Here is a 16,429-nt window from a genome sequence, read left to right on the forward strand (position 1 = left end):
TTCGTTTTCCCTGGAACACTCACTAGATATGTGATACAACTGTGAATTTTTGACAGGACTGGTCGTCTTCCAGTGGCAACACGATGGTGATTATTTTTACAAGACAAAAAAACCACTTTCATCAGAACTATCTCCGTAACTCCCCTTTCTATTTTTTGTCTTTCTCTGGTTTGACTTTTTAGCAGGCTGATAGTTCCTAGTGTTGAATTGGAGAAGTGCAACATAGAAGTGACAGAACAAATAAAATAATCATGATGTCTTAAACTGAAGCTATGCCTGTTTCCTCACAACGACAGCCAGCAGATTTCAGACAGCTAGAGTTGTTCAGTATTTTTGTCTGAAAATATTTAACAAAGCATCCAGTGCAGATGCATTGAATACGGGGACATAATTAGTAGTATTTTTCCTCTAGCAATATATTCAGGGGGGGCTTTTTGTCAAGAGAACCTATTACGTGAGCGTCTGAATTTAGCAGTTTTATGAAGTTTGTTTGGTTTTTTACCAGCTTGGAATTTAAAAAAAATACTATGTTGAGATTTGAATGGTAAATTGAAGTTTTCAAACTTGATTTCAGAAAGGTACACTAAGGAGTGCATCTCTGTTTGGACACTGGTTCTTTGTAGCACTGAGCTGTGTGACTTAAGAAATCTGAGCAGTGGAGCAGGAGTTTTGGATGGTATGCCTGGGTGTCATCAGCCTAGCTCTGGACTTGTATTTTTGGGAGTCTGGTCTGTTACTATGTAATTTTAACCCTTAAGTGTAAGGCTAGAACTTCTATGTTTACACTGCTTTGCCATTTTATAATTTCTCTTAATTGTATTTTTTTACCACATAATTTAAAAAAAAAAAAAGGCTAAAAATCTTTTTTGGCTCCAGAAGTAAGCTTTTGTTCCTCAAAAGCTGGGTATGTGCTGTATATACACTCCTTAATTACTTTTAGTGATATTACAAGAAACCTGACTTCATTTGTTAGACTGCCTATCAAAAGGGTAGAAGTTTTCTCAATGAAAACTATTTTCTGAAGTATTTTTCTCTATGGTTCAGCCATTGCTTCTCAGCTATAAGACAACTTTCACTTTGAGTCTTCCCTTTTTTTTTTTTTCCTTTTTCTGCTTCTGTCCTGGAAACTCCTACATGTCCTGCGTGTCACCTTTCCATCTTTCTTTTAGTTAGCGTATTGCTTCTACGTTTTTCTCGTTCCTTCCGTAGACTTCAAGTGAGTTCCTCCCCTTGTCATCGGAAAGCCCCAGGTCTGTTTTGGAAGAGGACTTGAGGTTCCTAGCAGATAGTGATTGAAGTGACAGTGTTTGTCATATATGTTCATGACTCTTGAGTTATAATTTTTCATGTATTTTGACCTGTATTTGCAAAATGCCACTGTATTTATGGTCCAAACAGATTAGTGTAAACTATGAACACTGAATATGCATGATTCCTCCTTTCTCACTCTCTGTAACATGTTCCTTTCTAATTCTTGGCCTTCTTGGCTGCCTAGCTGTAAACATCCTATCTTGCTCCTCACAAACTCCAATTTAATCTGAATTCTTAGAAATAGAATCAGCTATAGTTTAGAATGTTCAGACGGTGAAAGGAGCTCAGGCTGTCCTGACTACAAAATGATTTTTAAAAATTATCCTACTGAGCTTACATCACGGCTATTTTCTGAGTTTGGGTGGGTATCGCTATTTGGTTTTATACTAAGTGTTTCCTAACACCCTGAATCCCAAACTCACCAAGTTGAGATCTCATGCTGTTCGATGCCCTTGAAGACATGCTTGGGATGCATTTGATGCAATTATTACATATCCATGAACATGACAATTCAGAGCTAATCCTCCAGAGTTTTTGTTAATTTTTGAAGGAAGCGGAACACTAGATTTCACTCAAGATACGTTTTGAGGGTCCAGCTATCCATAGCATTGTACTTTCTTGTACAAAGCTTTGCCTCTTTTTAAGGTTTTTCTGCAATCTACTGACTTGGATTTTAGCCTATGGCATACTAGCGTACTTAACGTGTCATAAATAGGTCAGCAGCAAAATAAAAATACTTTACAATTCTTTGGGAGGTAGCAGTAGCTTACGCTGCGAGAGAGGGGTCTTTGAGAAGCGTACAGTTGTTGGGTTGCTGTTGTTTAATGCCTGTAGCAAGGTGAGTGTAGTTCATCTGGTTCAAATGAACCGATGTAGCTCTGTGGTAGATGACAGTCTGATCCATTTTATATTGTGTACACTTACTCCCTTGGATTAGATTTTGGGCTTTGAGTAGTAATGTTATACATCACTCAAACTTTTCCTAAAAGTGGCTCATGGTAGAGCAGTGGAAATGAAAGGGACTTTCTGTGTCTTCACAGTGCAGTCTCCTCTTACTGCAGGCAACCATATGATATAGTCCTTCCTATAAACTTCTGTGGTAAAGGTAGAGCAACTCCCGCTACACCCACTGGATATTTAAATTCACGTGTTCTAGTTTGTCAGCAAAACCTCTAAGGATTTGCCACAAGACCAGCTTTTCAGAGGGCTGCCCGTGTTTCACTGCTGTTAGGGCTGACCCGAACCACTGCCCTGACACTGGCTGGGCTGTCAGAATGCGTCAGTGTGTCCTGCTGTCAGAATTTCACTGAATTTTCACTGAATTTCTAGAGTTGGAAGGGACCATAGAGATCATCTAGTCCAACTCCCCTGCTGAAGCAGGATTGCCCAGAGCTAGAGCATGTTGCTCAGGACTGCATCCAGGCGGGTTTTGAAAATCTCCAAAGAAGGGGACTCCACAACCTCCCTGGGCAGCCTGTTCCAGGGTTCCGTCACCCTCACCGTGAAGAAGTTTCTCCTCATATTTGAGTGGAACCTCTTATGTTCCAACTTGTGCCCGTTGCCCCTCGTCCTCTCGGTGGGAACCACTGAAAAGAGTCTGGCTCCCTCCTCCTTCAACCCTCCCTTGAGATACTTGAAGGCGTCGATAAGGTCTCCCCTCAGCCAAGGGGACTCCACAACCTCCCTGGGCAGCCTGTTCCAGGGTTCCGTCACCCTCACCGTGAAGAAGTTTCTCCTCATATTTGAGTGGAACCTCTTATGTTCCAACTTGTGCCCGTTGCCCCTCGTCCTCTCGGTGGGAACCGCTGAAAAGAGTCTGGCTCCCTCCTCCTTCAACCCTCCCTTGAGATACTTGAATGCGTCAGTGTGTCCTGCTAACAGCCTCTCCTGAAGGAAAGAGGCTTCCCACACTTGGCTCCGCCAGAGTTAAATGAATCAAAGGCAGCTTCTTCCCTTCCTTTCCTCTTGTGCAATCTCCCTTGCCTTTGAAAAGGTTCTGCTCCTTTAGTCCCAAAGATGTTTGGCAGCTGGGTATCCCCTTGGTAATCTTTGGTGCTGGTTGTCCTTAAGATCTCAAACTCTTTGAGTATAGAATGTAAATTGATTAATTCAAGAAGTTTTAGTGCAAGATAGAGACCAGAATGATAGCCTGCTCACTAGGAAATTCGCCTGTGTAACAACACACCTGGCAAAACCAGAGAGGTGAGTAAGATGAAAACTTAACGAGTTTGTAAGCCTTTTGTTGTGCTCTACAGCAGCAGTGTCTTATCTGCCTTCCTGCATCCCAGGAAACTGTGACAAATTTGTGAAAGATAAGGCAATATTGTTGTTTTCTCCTCTCTACCTTCCTGTAGTACTCCTCTCCTTTGATTTTATAATGAAGATTTTATCCACACTGATATTAATTCCAAATATAAATAAATCAGTGGCTATGTTCCTTAGCCTTGGGGGCCTGAAAATATACCCTAAATGACTCCATTCTTGCAAACTGTTAGAGTCTACGAAGTTCTCTGTCATAGTGTTTGCAAGAAAAGTGATTTGCATTTAATAAAAGGTTTTCTTATCCAAGTCCATTGTTGTGCTTGACCCCTCAGGTGTTTGCATAAAAACTTATTAGCATGCTTAACTCCGATGGCGTTCAGATGAATGTCTCATTACCATGCAAATGGAGTTAGCTCCTTTCTGAGGTTAATTGTTACAAAGCAACACAGAGAGAGATCTATTGTAATTTTCTAACAGGGAACACCAGCTAGGCAGGGCAGCAGCCATCGTTGTCTAGCAGTCGAAAACTTAACTACATAAAGTCCATTAGGGAAAAACAGCACTATTGTAAGTAATGGTATGGACTTAGTTGTATGGAACACACAGCACTGTTCTGGTCTTGAAATGCAACTCTTAGTCAAACTAATTTTGGGCCATGTTTTACACCAAGGTCTGCTGACTGGCGGCCAGAGGGCATATCTAGTTTAGAAGCTGGTAAATGGTGTTATACTGTAAGCGCAGAAATCCCTTGGAGCAAACTCACAAGAATGGCCAGAGTCAGCAGTACTGGGTTAATTTACTGCAGACCACCTAGGCTATCTCTTTAGGAAACTGCATTTTCACATTTCAAAGTGCATTAAAGGTTTAATAGAATTCTTTAGAGCACAAAATAGAATTGGATCCCATCCTTTAGGAAATTATATACTGGGATTCATTTAAAAATGCACATTAAGCTCTTTGAACAGTTCAGAATGTTTCTTTCTGGGATAATTTGGCAAGGTTTGAGATATTGCCACCTGATTTCCCATAATGGTATTACAAAATATTGTGACACCTTTAAATACTGGACCCCCCCTACATTTTGGGGGGCAGTGGAGAGAGGGTTATGTTTGGGTTTTTTATGGCTGGGTGTCTTTGAACATTTGCAATGTTAGAGATTGGTATTTGCTTTTACTTCAGTACCACGCTATATTTCTCACAAGGGTGAAAAATAAAAAATGCTCAGTGTTTGCCTATACCTTATGTCAGTGACATGAAAAGCCTCAGGACTTTTTCACTGCTCAAGAAAAGACTTTAATTTAACAGCACATTTAGTTCAAAGTATTGTTCTTTCTCTTGCACAATATCTCACAACATTTATTACGCACCCCAGTAGAACAACAACCAGGAAAGTGCGATTGCAATGTGTGTTCCATTGAAATAACTGATGCAGATTAAAAGCACATAGATGCAAAATAAATCAACCCATTCCTGATTTCTTTTCATTAGAATCACTACTGAAGAGATATTTTTTTCTTACTTTGCTTGAAGTACGTGATATTTAGGTCCCCGTATTTTAGAAGTAGTTATGCATCTTCCCACTGCTAAAAAAAAGAAGTAAATTAAATTTCCAACAAAACAGGATGAGCAAAATCCTGGTACAGCTGAAATGAGTGTTTTCAGTGGGGGGGCAGGATCACACTTGCTATACTTCTCATGACCAAAAATTTCAGGAGGAAACACCTGGTTTGTCAAGTCAGGCACACCACAACAGGGATGCCCTGCACCTGTGCTTTGTTTTTGTACTGTGCTTTGTGCAAATCTCATTGACATTTTCCACTATTGAGATAGTTTAAGTGGAATTAGTTTTCCTGTGCACTGATTCCTGTATGCCCATGTGCCTTGGTGGCACGCAGGGGTTGGGCTGGCCTTGCCTCACCAGCAGGAGCTGTGGGCCTGCGAGAGCAGAGGAAAGGCTCCCTGCAGTGAGAACCATGGATGTGACTTGGAGGGGCTTTTATCCAGCTAATAAAAGCTGCATGAGCAACTGAATTTCTAAGGATGCGGAGGGTGTGTAGGAATTCAAGGAAGGGAAGGGCTGTGATGAGAAAGCAGAGCTTCAGGGATTATGCTGTTTTCCTTTTCCTTGCAGAGATTGTCACACTGATGTTACAGCAGGTGTCTCCTGGTCAAGAAGGGTCGGAGGGAGGCAGGGAGGGAGCAGCTTCCTCAAGAGTGAGACACAGCAGGACTTAAATGACACCTGCACTGTGTGTTGGCCACCCAGGCTGCTTGAGGCATCTCGGCTCAAAAGAGTTATTGTTGCTATAATAAAAAGAGCACTAGTCTTAAGTGCCTGAGGGAGGACGTGACTGCTGCATGGGTGGCAGATATGGCACAGCACCCACAGGAGAGCCATTGGCTTCCAGAAGGGACATCTGTGTGCCAGCCTGGACATCCCAAGCACCTAAACCCGTGCTAGGTACCGGTGCCTAGTTTGGAGAGTGGTAGGTGTCCTCCTGGACAGCCACTGCCTGGGAGGACAGAGCAAAGGGTGTTGCCACTGTTCTCTGTTGCCCAAGGCAGGGTAATGCAGGTGTGCTTCAGTGAGCTTTTCTTTTGGGGTAAACTAACGTGGTCACAACTTTGTGCCATGTGCAGCTCTCTGCAGGTAAGCACAGCACCCCATGGTATCCATTTGGGTACCACATTAGTCTGGGAGTATCTATGCTATGCAGTATTATGTTACATAGGCATATGTGAGGAGGTAAAAGACAGCAGGGTAGGAACATTTCTCTTGTCTCTCCTTTCAAAATCAGGTCAGGTAGCTGACAAAAAGTTGCTTTTACCTCTGAGCCCGTGAATACATCAGGGCAATCTAATTTCACCTGAAAGATCATTTTCTTGTTGATGGTTTTGGTTGTTTGTTTTTCTTTTTTTTTTTTACTTTTTCTTTTCCCCTCCCTTTGGTGGTCTCGGCAATCTAATTTTGGCTCTTTACATTCTATAGAGACAATTAAACAAAGTGGCATCTTGAGATGAGGTCTTGTCTTTATCTCTGCAGAAGGATGGAGATGGAGACAGTGTGTCTTGGAAAATGTTGTCTGATGCAGTTTCCTTTAATGTAACCTCAGTTATATTCCCCTAGGCAGAGCAATTAAATTTCTGTGTTCCAAAAAAGGAGTGGAGTAGCTAGCTGACAACATTTAATGAAAGCAAACTTTTTTTTTTTAAAATAACTAATGCAAACAACTCCCCCTCAGATAGTATTACTTTTGGTCCCCTCCCTTTGGTGGTCTCGGCAATCTAATTTTGGCTCTTTACATTCTATAGAGACAATTAAACAAAGTGGCATCTTGAGATGAGGTCTTGTCTTTATCTCTGCAGAAGGATGGAGATGGAGACAGTGTGTCTTGGAAAATGTTGTCTGATGCAGTTTCCTTTAATGTAACCTCAGTTATATTCCCCTAGGCAGAGCAATTAAATTTCTGTGTTCCAAAAAAGGAGTGGAGTAGCTAGCTGACAACATTTAATGAAAGCAAACTTTTTTTTTTTAAAATAACTAATGCAAACAACTCCCCCTCAGATAGTATTACTTTTGGTTTTGCTTGAGTAGTTTTCGTGCTTATAGTTTTACAGTTGTCAACAAAACTATATGTAATTTTGAAAAAAAAATATGTATTTATGCTGAAGGTGGTATCTTCTACAACAAGTTTGGGCCTGCATTGACATGTATTTATTTTAAAGTATGTTTATTACTCAGAAATAAAGCTCTGAAAACATAGGTTTCGATTGAGACCACTGACAGATCCTCAAGGACGGTAAGGGTGCCAATAAAAATTCAGGCGGCTATTTTGGTAGCTCTTATATGCCAGTATCATTTGATTAACATAATCTCCTCCCCTCCCCCAGCACCGTTCTCTTGGGTAGGTTAAAAAATGATCTCCTTTCTATTTCTGCATTCTAATTAGGTGGTAATCATATGCTGCTCTGATTGAAATGAAAATCAGCCATCATGCCACTGTCATCTAGCTGAAGTCGAGGAAAAAATGCTTTTCAACTTGTACAAAATTAAAATGATTTACTTGCTCTGTGTAGCTGCTCTCTCGCTGGGCTCAAAGAGATTCAGTGCTGTCCCCAAAGCCCAAACCTAACTACCATCCCAACAGACAAGTCATTTTCTGAAATGATAAGTAAGCTGCCAAGGCAGTGATGCTTCCTTATATGTTCTTCAGACTGCCATTCGGGTAGAAGGCTGATAAAACAAAGCAGACAAAGCCCGTATTCATTACACATGATACTTTATTTATTAAAATTTAGAAGCTTTTGTTACTTTTGATACAGCTATTGAGAGATCAAGGCAGAAAGGCATTCCTTATGGGAAGAAATGTTAGAGCTGATGATTGCTGTGAATGTCCCATGTGACTGATGTCCCATGTGACCAGTTTCTATGTTACTTGTGACCTAAATAAAAAATGGGGGGGAAAAAGTTGGAAACATGGCTTCCTGTCACCCTTTTCCCCTAAAGTTTGTTGAGGATGAAGGAAATCCATTCCTATGCGTAGTGTAGAGGTTTTCAAGGAACACATCTTTGTAAAGATTTATATACACTTAGTGTACTGCATAAATAATGACTCCTGTAATTCCATTACAGCTAATGAGTGTCACTAATACAAGACAGGTCTCTGCATGGGTTCTTTTGTGTTTACAGTAGTTAACAATCTAATAATTGAAATTTGTCAAAGCATTTATTCTTTTTATCCTTACAATTTGATGGCAGTTACGATGACAGGAACCTGAATAGCTCGAAAATTCTACAGGCATGTAGCTGTATTAACAAAATTGTCAATAGTTCGGGGTTGAGATTTTTTCTTGTTACTTTGATACTTTTTTTCCTCCTGATTTCTGTACCTTTGGAGGGGCCTGGGTAATGTAGTGAGCTGTGAAAGATCTGAAAAGATCTTAAATAAATAGAAATAATATTACATTTTTTTCTTTCCTGTTACTTTTGCATGACAAAAAAGATCATGATGACATCCCTGTATTTCAGTGCTGGCTTTCAGCCAGAAATCCCAATAATTTCAACTGGTTTGTTAAATCAGCCCAATGCAGAAAAGGTCTAGCCTTCATTTTGGGAAGATTCAGTTATTGTTGTTACCCTTCTGGATACGCTTTTCTTTGAACTGGCTTGTGCTCCTCACCCCGTGGATACATAGGAATAAATAGACAAATAAATGAGGAATAGCAATTCATGTAGCTCTAGTGAGATACATGGATAAAATACGAGTAAAAGAGAAATAGCTGTTACACTCTCTGGCTTCTGAGCTCTTCATATTAATAAATCTGTTGTGATTTTTATTTTGCTATACTTTCATGGCCGACTGAACTGTATCTGTGGGTTACAGCTGGATCTTAGGGGGAATTGAGCTGAGATGGGTGAAGAGGCAGGAGAAGGTTTGCCTTTGGATCTGTGGAGGTTTGCAAGGAGGCTCCCATCGTGAAGGCAGAGTTTTGAGACTGACAGTGGGAGCTGTCTGCCAAGGATGGGTATGGACAGGCGGTTGCAGCAACATATAAACCAAGTGGCCAGCTGCAGTCTGTCCCTGATGCCAGTCAGCCACCCAGACCTCATGAGGGTGCTGGCAGAAACCAGAGGAGCGTCCCTTTGGCTCAGCCTCTGGACAGGGAGCCCGATGCCACCGCGTGCAGAGGATGTCTTTGATTTGGGGGTTTCCTTTGGACGGCTTTCCTTTTTGGTCTTCTGAATTGACTCTCAGGTGACGTGTTCCTCAGTCTCTGCAGACAAGAGATGCCTGTCCGTGTGACCTGGGCCTCTGTGGGTGCCCTGGAGGAGCTTTAGCTGTGCAGCCCAGCATGTGCTGGAAGCACGTGCGGTCGGGGTGGCCGGCTACCAGCTGACGGCTGCGCTGCGTGCCCAGCCGCAGCACACAATGCGCTGCTAAGTGAAGCCGCTCTGCTGGCATGGGCAGCAGCCCTTCCGCACGAGCCAAGAGCACATGCTTTGTTTCCCTGGCACTTTCCTGGCATCCCGCAGGGCGGGCGATGTCTGCTTTTTGGTGTTCTGTCTCCAATAAACTCACGTAGCTGCTTTGCTTCTGGAAAGCTGCCGCTTCTGTTCCATTTAAATTCAGGTCTGTTGCCTACAATTTTCCCCAAAAGCAGAATGTCCACTATGGCATGTGAGGGTGAAATAATAATAAAATATAAAAAATACACTTGGGCAAGTCTCATCCTGGAGGAAGTATGGGATCAGCCTCCAAGGGACCAAACTGGCACAAGCTAGCTAACAAAAGAGGAAATAGTTTCTAAGTTTTATTCTGTCTTCCAATCTGAGATTTTATCTGGCCAACTCCTACCATCATCTCCAAGCATGTTAGCCATCAACAATAGGTCACAATCAAATCTATACAGAATGAAACCCGCGTGGATTCTTATAGCCAGAGTGCATCCCCTATGAGGAACAAAATGAGTTTATTGCTGCTAGACTACAGCATCTTGACATATAGTGTGAGATATACGATTCTGACATTTAATAGGTTAGATTATATTGGCCACATACTTCATAGGTTTTGTATCATACTGTATTCCTGGGAAGGTGAAAAATGGGTCTCTGTATTATGTATGAAATGACAGAACAGATGAGAAGAGCACTGTGGGTGTGGGGGAGCATTGATAATAGGGACCTGTGGAAACATGGAAATGACTGACGAGCTTCCAAGATAAAAAAACTCTTATAATAAGTGCAGAACAACTTGCTTAAATTCAGGTGTGAGCACAGTTTAAGGGTGTGTATTTTCTCCTTACTTATACTTCAGAACAGATTATGTGATTTTTCCATTTATTTTGGATTAATGAAAAAATGGAGAATAAATTAGTTGAGCTACGTAAGTCTTTACTTCAGTAGGAATAAACCATGCTTCCTGAGAAGAGTTTTTGAGTAAAGGCTACAAAAAGACTTGTTCATGTTCTCACCTTGCGCCTAACATGATCTCTCATGAGATAAGAGCAGAGGTTAATTTTTACTAGCATAGGCTGTTTACAACTAAAAATCTGAATTGGATTAATTTATTACAGTCGTATTTTCTTTTTCTGCATTTAAAAACAAGACAAGTGTACTTTGGGACTAGTAAAATATCTGGAAAACGATCAGCGGTTAAGATGACAAATACTGACTGAGGGTTGAAGCAGAATTAAATAGGTTTAAAAGCAGTATCATTTTACAGTTGAAATGAAAGTCACTGTGGCACAAAGCATAGATTTGACTTGCAATTATGCCTTACAAATAACCAGATTGCTGTTGCCCATGTCTCTCTGCTTTTCTGTCTGTCTTCATCCTGATTCAGCTGTGCCTTTTAATATTATCAGAACTGAATTGGGATAGTTTTCTGAACCAGAAGTATTGAACTTTTCTGAGCCAGTGTATTTGTCTTCTCTTTGCTATTAGACTAAAAATACCACATGCTACTACATTACTGTACTCTTTAGTACTGCAGGCTGAGGTAAAATCCTGAGAGCCAGCTGCTATGTGTTCATCCACATGTTCTTTGCATGATATCCAGGGGGATAGGTGTCTTTCTGATTTCTCCCCTTTGCAAGAAACTAGGGTCTTTCATGAGCCTGCCTGCAAATGTCCTGGATTTGATGAGGTACAGGGAAGGGATTTTCAGGTTCTGTATGCTTTTCTGGACTCCAGCTTTTCTGCACACTTGCCAGGGACTGTTTTTTGAAGCCTCAATCCAGCTACATGTTCTCAGCTTGGGGGAAAGGGTTTTATATGTGACTTTCAGCCTCTTCTGCTGGAAATGTCACCTTTCATTTAAAGTCCCTTCGGGTTTTGTAAGCCAAAAGGTTAAAAAGCCTTAGTCTTCTATTTGCATATTCATAGCCTTATCCTTTAGTTGAGATGTTAATGTATAACTGTTGCTTTATTGCTAAAATACAGCATATTTGATTAATTTCATTAATTCTTTTTACTTTAACCTTGTTTTGCAAGAGTACGTGTCAAACGTCTTTTCCATGTGCGGAAAAAGTCTTTGAACTTGCTGCTTACTGTTTTGAAATGAATGCACAAACCTTGCCCTAATATGAAAGAAACTTATCACATAGCACTTTGAATCCCCTGAATTTAATCTTGATATACCTGTCAGATGATAACCTCTTCCCTTTGGACATTTAAACAAACATCTCCCTTTGGGACTGCATACTCATAATGTATGATCTGTATGATGATAACCTTATGATGGGGAAATTTTTCAGAAGGCACAATAAAAATTAGATGCTTAAGCCCTACTGGTTTTCACATGACTCTGTTGTCTCACTGCTCTGTGTTCCCTGTTAAGATCTCTCCCTGCAGACACCATATTAAGTTCATTAATATTTACAGAGCAAATGTATTTCCCTTCAGACAGTTGAGGCACAACTGCCCTTGATTTTTTTGTTGGATTATATGAACATTGACACAGCTTTATATAGCATAAATGCAATATCTAATTAATATGCCTGCTTACATTTATAGAATTACCCAGGCATTTTTTTTTCAGTGTGATTTTTATAGGGCATATAATATGGGAATAAGATTTCATAGTAACTACAGGTGGCCTATGCCCATACGCTCCTCAGATGGGGTCCAAGTCTTCACAGGAATTTGGAAAGCTCCTGGCATGCTGTTGGTACTGAAGCTCCTATTAGCAAGGTGGACTTGTGTATATAAGAAACTGCAATATCACAGATGATCAAAGACACTTGTGATTCAGAACTCTGTAAATCTAGAGGGTAAATTTCTATAGACTAACGCTAGTCCTCAAATCTCTCCTAAATTTTAGCAGGGTGAGCATTTCTGCAGTGAAAGAATTTTTGCATCATAGTTTTTAACGAGGAAGGGCAGGCATTTAGTATCTTTAATGATGGCGGTGTTAGTGTTTGTTCCAGGGAGTACATAAAAAGGGTGAATTTGTTCTCATGTTGAATGTACAAGTATTTCTAGAAAATATAGTTGTATATTTACTAGCGCTTGTGTTGTGAGCATGGTGTTTCAAATTCTGCAAGGCTCACTTTTGAGACAGAGATGTATTTGAGGGACAATCCCATCACATGCAATTTATAGCCATGGTATTACAAAAATAAATCTAGCTTGTGTGATGCCTCCGAATAGCAGAAGCTGAGAGGGAAATAAGTAACTGCAAGATTTTTCAGAGACTATTAAGAGAATAAAGAATTCTTTACAGGCAGATAATAACAAGTATAAATATTGCTTCAATGTCAGATTGCTCAGTGCACTGGGATTTCCACATAAATGGTCAGTAACCTGTCTTTATTGGCAATTTATGATTTTATTCTATGTTTTCTGTGTGGGGAAAAAGGGATCCTGCTGTGGTCTGGTAAGCAAATGCGATGATGATGTGGTCTGGCAAAAGAGGGCAGGTGTTGAGCCATGGATAGCCACGTAGAGCATGTATGTTTTTTCCCGTTGGTCAGGACTGGGAGTGGAGAGCAGCAGGGTAGGCTGGGGCTGTCTTTTACCTGGAGTATTGCAGGAACTTCAGGAGTGAAGTGCAGAGAAGCTCTTTGATCCGGTTTCTTAGTTCCCAGATAGCCTAGTTGAAAGGCAAAGCTGCAATAGACCTTGAAAGTGCAGTGTTAGCTACTGGGTTTTCTGAAGCTTGCTGGTGGAAAAAGTTGATTTTGGATGTTCTACATATCCAGAGCAGTTGCATAGAGTAAAAATGAACTCTTGATACAGGGATCTGGCAGGTTCAGTACGTCTTGGTCTCCCCTCATTTTTACCTTCTTTCCCTTTGCAATTTTTCCCTTTTTTCATCCCTGTTCTGCCCCCTGCATGAGTGGTGAACTTGTCTCTTTATATTCTGCTTGATTGCCTGGGCACTCAACTAAGCGCTTCAGATCAGGAGAGAGGAAACACAGACTGTACCTCTGCTCTGGGTCTATCTTGCGCGTGGCAGCTGTTGTTTTTAGGTAGGGATTTCAAGTCCAGCTGCTCCTTATTGACCCTGTGGGAAGTGGCAGGTTGAATCAATTATTTGACATGCACGTTCTCTGTTGGCAGGATTCTCGAGAGCCTTATAATGGCACAAATGATGTTACTTGCTAGTGCAAAAGAAAGTTACAATTGGGTATAGCAATTAATATGCAATTAGGAAGGCATTCTTTTTTCTTTCCAAGTATTTTTTTTCCAGTTATTTTTAGATTTGAATTGACTGAATTGTTGAAGAATTCCTTTTGGAAAGGAGTAGAGGGGTAGCATTTTTTCTGCATTGGCTTTGATTTTTTTTTTTTTCCTCCTGGAGGGACACAGGCACAGACAGCTGTTATTTAAAACAAAATAGGACCTAAAATGCTGTGAAACCACTTACTATCTCTGAACTATAATGCAGCAGTCCTATGTTTTAATGATGTATTGTTGTTCATTATGCACCGCATTACTGCTCAAACTTACATTTGTTTAGAAGAATAATGAGATTTAAATGTAATTAGAGTGTATCTCTAGAAATAGTCTGTATGTGCCAGCTAAGGTATTTTGGTAATTTACCAATTTTGCCACCCAAGGGAGCGACGCTGCCCAGCGGGATGTGGGGAGGAAGGGTTTGAAGGGTGTTGGGCTGTGGATGTGTTGAGATGTCAGCATTATCAGAAATGACAACGTCTGTGAGCAAAAGAACAGAGCAATCACAAATCCTCTTCAGCCTTTGGCACCGTCGCTGAGGCTGCCAACGAGGGTGTCAATTTGTGCCAGCTCCTGGGGCGTTTTTTTGTGTTGATGACGCGTGTTGCTTTGGAACTGGATCGAGACAATCGGTGCCTTTCACACAAGCCACCAAGCAGCCCCAGCTGCTGTCCGCTTTCAGACACGCATCACCTGGGCTGGTTTGACCCAGTGATGTACAAGCGATAAAGGCTCTAGATTTTATAAGTCTCCAGAGCCATCACATCAGTTTTCAACCAGGTTAATTATCACCCGTATGAGTAATTCCATACACAGTCATTTAAAGCTGTTACCTTTTTTTTCCGTATTATTTTCTTCTCAATGCTCTAGAAGGTGGTTTTGAAGAAATGTTCAGTGGTTAGTGAAAACATCTATGAATGTAAAGACATAGATGGTGTATAATTTATAAAGCTTCATAAAATGAAAATATATGACAAGTATAGGGTTATGCTGGCTGGGTGGCCTCTGTGGGCTGTTGCTAAAAGAGGTCAAATTGGATCTGTGAACTTAAAACCACAAACTGTACTAATTAACATTATAGGGAAAATGTTATGAAATGCAGTATAATTATTCATAGAACTAGGTCATAATTTCTTTTTCAGTTAGTCTTCTAGCATGTTGCAACACCACTGTGCTTTCCATTAATAATGAAGACATTTTGGACAAATAGTATTAGCAGCTGGTTGACTGTAGTTAATTGACATATTATTGTATTCCAGCACATTCTGTCAGGGATTGCTGTGAATGGCTTAAAGGCTTCTAGGGAGAAATAAAGTAGAGATAACCAAAGAGAAGTTATTTTAACTTAACAGTTCTCAGACTCTATATACTGTGATTCTAGGAGGCAATTTACTAAAATATGTAGAGAATTTTGATTTAGAAAATAATGATGTAATCGACTTAATAAATTTTGTCTGTGGGAATAGCACATAAGCTCCTGCAGGAGTAGGGCAATGCACTGAGCCTTCAGAGTGTTTTAAAATCTGAGTGACTAAACGACATAAATCCGTTTACTTATGGATTTAATCCAGGCTGCTTTGTCAAAAATTGGAGTAATGAATTGACAAGGAGTTTAAGAAATGAACCATATATGTAACTGAGGCATGCTAATTACAGTCTTCTCCCCCTCCCAAAGTTAACAGAGTTTAAAATGAATGCATCTTTGTTTTTAGAATGAGGACTAAAGAAGCGAGCCAGAGTGAAGCTGGGGTGGTTACTTAGCCAGCCTTTCACCTCCAGGTCACCGATTCAAATCCCAACCATTTTGTTCATGTCTGAGAGCTTTGCAGCCTTTGCACTAGTCTGGCCTGCGTAGAATGAAATGGAGAATGTGGCTTTGGTCTCTATCACAGCTGATGTGACTCTAGTTGCACTTATGAACATTATATATTTAAAGATTCTGCTTCTGCATTCGCAGCACCCAGCTGGAAATTTTGCTTTTCTCTCCAGAGTAGCTGGGATTAGGCACAAAATAGAAATCGGCAGCCTCTAGTGCTGATAGTTTCAAATGTTCATGGACATATATGTTCTTAGATGCGTGTATTGAAGGAAACGGAAAGTGAGTACTTCAAAGGAACTGAGTTATTTGATCATGGAACATTTTATTGTACAGTTAATTATGTAAAATAGGCTGAACTGAGATAGAGCTCATAGTGACTTCTTTGCTGTGTATAATTAGATATACAGAGCTGTTTCCTCAGCTAGTGTCAGTCTGCTTAGCTCTATTTAAGTCAATTTGCTTCAGCTGAGAAGCTGGACCCTGCTACTTATGGAGCCATTGCCTGTTTATTATACCAGAGTAACACACAGCCAAGTTCTGTACCCTAAGGGAATTTAGGCCAAGATGTATAAAGTAAGAGGAATGGTACTGTGTTCGTTTTTAAAGTAATGATGGGTTAATCTCAACCTTCAGCACTTCTATTTGAAGCTTGTTAGAATTCATAGCAATTGGATATAGAACTAAAGAACTACCATGATGTTTTGGGGATGTGCTTGCAATTTGAAAGGAAACTTGTGGTGCAGGATTTTGGTCTTTGTAGGCTGTGATCAGGAGGCAAAAAATAGCAGGGATGGAAAAGTTTGTCAGGGAGTGGGGGGGGGGGGAAAGCCGCCGGGAAAGGCTTTCTCACCGGGGAA

General features: G+C 40.7%; 1 protein-coding gene across 5 annotated transcripts in view; it reads left to right on the forward strand.

Moving 5' to 3' along the window:
- MACROD2 (MACRO domain containing 2) overlaps positions 1–16,429 on the forward strand; it is an 897,605-nt gene that overhangs the window by 624,855 nt on the left and 256,321 nt on the right. The window lies entirely within an intron of this gene.

This window comes from Calidris pugnax, unplaced genomic scaffold (assembly GCF_001431845.1).
Source record: "Calidris pugnax isolate Ruff unplaced genomic scaffold, ASM143184v1 scaffold31, whole genome shotgun sequence".
Lineage (NCBI taxonomy): Eukaryota > Metazoa > Chordata > Aves > Charadriiformes > Scolopacidae > Calidris > Calidris pugnax.